The sequence below is a fragment of the Monodelphis domestica genome, chromosome 3 (genome assembly GCF_027887165.1).
Source record: "Monodelphis domestica isolate mMonDom1 chromosome 3, mMonDom1.pri, whole genome shotgun sequence".
In the NCBI taxonomy this organism is placed as follows: domain Eukaryota; kingdom Metazoa; phylum Chordata; class Mammalia; order Didelphimorphia; family Didelphidae; genus Monodelphis; species Monodelphis domestica.
Genome location: NC_077229.1, coordinates 516,364,322 through 516,369,658, shown reverse-complemented (window position 1 = coordinate 516,369,658; position 5,337 = coordinate 516,364,322).

Sequence of the window (5,337 nt, the reverse complement as noted above, 5' to 3'; positions counted from 1 at the left end):
TCTGAGGTCAAATTTGAACCCAGGACTTACCGTCTCTAGGCCTGGCTCTCAATCCACTGAGCCACCTAGCTGCCCTCAATAAAAAACATTTTTAAGGGAACAAATGCACAGTGATACTGTTATTGAAATGATTTGACAAGATTTGCTGTCAAAACAATTGTCAAAAATTGTTTCTACATGTAATTGAAAAAAATGTAAAGTTTTTTAAAAAGATACTTGTAAATTTGATGTGAAAATAAAAGAGCAGAGAAGAATGAAAAGAAGAAATTTGTAAGATGAAGATAGGGTCTGAACAACAGAAAATAATGGGGAAAAAAGGAGTGTGTAAAAGGCTTGGGGGGTTAGAATAAAGAATCCATCTAGTCACAAAATCCTATGTAAATCCAGCCTTAGTCTTTCTCCCTATCTCCAAGCTTAACTCATTAAGTACTTGTTGAACATTTCCAGTTGGTAACCTGTAAGTATCTCAAACTAAATACATCCAAAACTAAGTTAGTAACTTTTTTCTTCTCAAAACCTTTCCCTCTGCAGAACCTCCCTATTACTGTTGAGGGCACCATCATTCTTCCTTTCACCTTCTCTATCACTCATCGGGTCAGTTGCTCCTCTCTCCATTTCTCTTGAATTCCCTTTCTTTGCCCTCACACAACCACCCCCTTATTCCATGGACTACTGCAGTAGGCTCCTAATTCAGCTTTCTTCCCCAGGGGTTGTCTCTCTTCAATTTTTTTCTCCACACATCATTCAAAGTGAGTTCCCTAAAGCCCAGACTTGACCATATCACCTCCCTACTCAATAAACTTCAGTAACTCCCTACTACCTATAGGACAGAGATGTCAAACATGCCACTTGTGGGCAGCATATGCAGCCCACCACACTCTCACATCAGCCCAAATCAAAATGTAATAGAGATATTTGACAAAATAAATAAAAACACAAGCAAATATAGATAAGATTCATTCATCTGTGCTTTCCTGAGTCTATTTATGGCTAACTAGGCTCTGTTTCTATTTGAGTTTACTGATGCTTCTCTAGAATCACATATAAAACTTTTTCTGACACATGAAGCTCTTGACCACTTCTTCATATTTTTTCCGTCTTCCCACATACCATTGACCTCCATACACTCTCTGGCTCAGCCTCTAGGCTACTTCCACATTAGGTTCCTTCTCACTTCTCTAGAACTTGGCAACAAATCTCCCCCAAAGCTTAGAATGGTTTCCCTCCTCTCTTCTACCTGTTATCATCTCTGTCTCCCTTCAAGACTTAATTCATATTCTTCCTACCTCAAGAAATATTTCCCAGCTCTCCCAATAGCTAAGAACTCTCCCTTTAACATTATCTTGCCTGTGGGGTCTATGGGGTGTTCAGGAAGGAGTATAACCTCTAGTAAGAGGGTTAGCTAAGTGTTTTTCAAGAACATTCATTTCTGGCATCTACCTGCCACCTGGCTCTCATGTGTTGCTCCAAAAATCTGCAACATGTGCAGCAACCACATCCCAATAAAACCATCTTGTCAGATAATGCAGAATGAGGGTAATAGACCGGCCTCCCCATTGATGAATTAGAGGGATAATTACCCCAGATATGTAAAGATTTACCCTGGAAGAATGGAAGAATGGGAACAGTTTGTTCCAATGGCCATGAAAGTGGAGGAAATGGACACCAGGGGTCCCTTAGAGCTTATTTAGTCATCAAAGAAACCAAGGTCATTTATTACATCTCGGGCTGTCAGCACTCATCGTGACATTTTTCTTGCCACTGAACTTGGATGACTATAAGACAGAGTAAGTTTATGCAACTCTACCCCACCTAAATCTAATGCATGCACTAATCAAAAGGCATCAGCAGCGATGTCAATGTCATTTGTGTCCTCTTGAGTATGAATGACAACAGCCACCAACCAACCTTGAATCTAGTTCATAAACATCTTTTATAAATAAGCACTTATCTAATGGGTAGGGAGTATTTTTCTTTTTTTCTGGCATTCTATATAGTAATCTTTAATAAAAGCTTATTGATTGGTTGTTGACTCCAAACAAATGAGATATCTTTTCTCAACCACTTATAGGAAGCTGGTTAAATAAATGTAGAAATGCAGACAATCGTCAAATCCATAAAAAGCATACATTTGCTGTTGTTTGTGAACATTTGGTAGGAAAAAAATTATTGACAATTAAAATCTTTTTAAAACACTTTTAAATATATAGTTTTCATTTTTCATTAAAAATCACTATTAATTATATAGTACTTAGGGACTCGTGTGAAAAACACAGAAATACAGCTGCCTGGTGTTTCTGTACTCTACTTGGAAATCTTACATATTAAGATTAAAAAAAAAAAAACTAGCAGCATCATGCCTTTTCCCACTGTGATTCGCAGCATTTTTATAGCTTGCTTTCTATTGACTTGTGCTAACTTTATGTCTATAGAAAAAGTTGCACAGATATCAGAAAATGAGCACTTACTCTAAATTGAATTCTTAAGCAAGGAGATATTTTCTCAGTCTCTGCATTTGCACAGATTTGATGTGATGGAAATCAATAAGGGCTATTATCAAAAGATTTCTAACAGAAACAGGAATAAACTTACCTACTTGTTGTTGTAGCAGGCCCTAAGGCTTGCTAGGTCTGCTCTGAAGGAAGAGAGCTCGAGAAATATGCACCTAAAACAGTTAAATATTAATGGGCAGGAGACGGTGATAACCAGTTGAGTGGGAAAGATACTAAGTGCTATAGAAGGGATAGATCACTTCATGCTAGGATGGTCAAGAAGGACTTTACAAATGAAGCAGAACTCGGGCTGAGTCCTGAAGAATGAATACAATTTTGCTAGCCCAGGAGTTAAAGGGCAGAGGGCATCCCAGCTAGGGAAACTTCAGAGACAGAATGGCAATGAATACTTATTTTGCAGGGTCAGCTAGATGATACAATAGAGTGCCAGGTCTGGAACTAGGAAGACTCATCTTCATGAGTTCAAATCTGGCCTTAGACACTTACTAGCTGTGCATAAGTCACTTAAACCGGGTTGCCTCAGTTTCTTCATCTGTAAAATGAGCTGGAGAAGGAAATGGAAAAATCACTCTGGTATCTTTGCCAAGAAAACCCCAAATGGGGTCATGAAGAGTCAGACATGACTGAACAACAATAATTTTTTCAATAATTGTTTAGATTAGAGTATAGATGATATACTTGTCAAATCTGCAGATAATATCAAATTGGGAAGAATATCATAAAACAAAATTAAGACAAAAAATATTTTGATGACCTAAAATCACAAAAATCTCATAGTTGAAAAGGTCTTCAGAGGCTTAGTCAACCCATACCTGACGAAAAATTACCTCAACAACATACCCAACAAGTGGTCACCCAGCTTTGGTGAGGGACCAAACACTTTATCATTTATGAAAAAGAACTCACTGTCTACTAAGGCCATCCATTCCAGTTCTGGATTGCTCTAGTTATTAGGAGGGTTTTTCTTACATAAGATCTAAATCTTGGACCAAGAAAAACCTTATCTAATTCTTCCTTCGCATGAGAGTTCTTTGAATATTTGAAGACATGAAGAATTACATACCGAGCATCCAAGTTCTGTGGCGGAGGCAGAGCCATAAACCACCAGGATTATATACAAAATCATCTGTGTAGCATTCAAACCCTTTCATAACTTAATCCTCTGCCTTATCTCTTCTTGGTTCTTACATCTTCTCATCTTCAATCTAGTGACACTTGTCTGCTTGTTTATTCCTTGTTCAAGATATTCCATCTCTTAATGATGTCTTTTCACTGGCTGACCCTGAGTCCCAGAATTCTCTCCTTCATCTCCAACTCGACTTCCTTCAAGTCTCAGATGATTCCATTTTCTACAGGAAGCCTTTCTCCATCCTCCTCAATGCATTAATCTATCTGGAAGCCTCCTCAGTAAAGCCCCATTATCCTCCACTATCACTTTGGCCACCACTGAATTTTTAGGACCAAAATGAGACAGAGAAGAAGTTAGCGATCACGAATGGAAGACCATGAATGCTAATTATCTTGCACGTTATTTATCAAACAATCTCTACTTCCTAACTAATCACACTGTGGAATATTCAGCAAAAAAGCAGTTATTTAAAGTTTGATTCCATTCAACAAACATTTGTTAAGTACCTACTAGACACAGGGCACTGATACAAAGACAAAAAAAAAAAACAGTCCAAGGAAGTATTTTGGGTGAAACCTGTTGAAAAGGATGCCACTGACATTTCTACCCTCCACTAGATAACATTCTATTGGAAAGAAATATTGTAGTTACCACTACTCCTGGTCCTCTTTCAGAATTTCTTTTAATTTAATTACAGCTACTAGAGTTTCTTTAATTTTCATGAAAATTATATATATATATTAGCCTATTCTCTGTGGTTCTTGGGAGAATTCCATTTGTTTAAGGATGAGGCTCTTATTTCGTTTTCCAGCCTTACATCTCTAACATCTAATATGGGGTGCTTGGCATATAGTAGACATTGAATAAATACTTACTGAATTGGCTTGTTTTATATAGGAAGTAGAATGAGAGTCAAATAAAAGTCAGTGCCTGAAACTGTTTGTCCAGAATACCCAAAGCACTTGACCCTCATTGGAGTGTTCCAGTAAATCTCTTCACTGAAAGAAATTTGCTTCCAACCCAGGCTTTGGGTAAAGGGACATAACGTGTCTGAGTTTTCAAAGAACAGCCCCTGTAGCAACCAAGTACCCAGTAGGGCCCTGTTGGGGGACCAGGGAAGACAGTGGATCCAAAGGAAGACATCTCCTTTAATACCTTAATACATGATGAGGAACCAAAGATATAGCTGCGGGCCATCCCAATCTCACAACATATGTGTGCTCTTAAAACTGTTACATCTGGGAGAGTCTTTTTCATCCTCTCCATTATTCACTGAAAACTGTGAAGATTTGGGGGAGGGGGAGAAGGCAATCTTATGAAAGCATTCATAAAAATCTCCCACCTTTGCATTTGAAAGACATCTCTATCCATGCTGTCCCCATGGGGGAACAGCCTTTCCTTTCATGCTGTCCTCCCAAAGAACTGCTCCCCATCTTACTGTTCTACCTTGCTATCCTCTTGGCCACTCTCAACATTACTTTCTAAATTAATAAATCTCTTTTTTTTTAAGCTAAAAAAAAAAAAGAAAGACATCTCTATATACATACTTTATATGGGGGGGAGGGGGGGGAATGCATGATTAGTGCCTTCCAAAAGCTTTGAAATGTGCCATCCTGAAAGAGAAAGGAAATAGAGCAGCACCTTGCCAGATGTAGAGTTATAGTTATGAAATACATATTGAAATATGAGTGTACA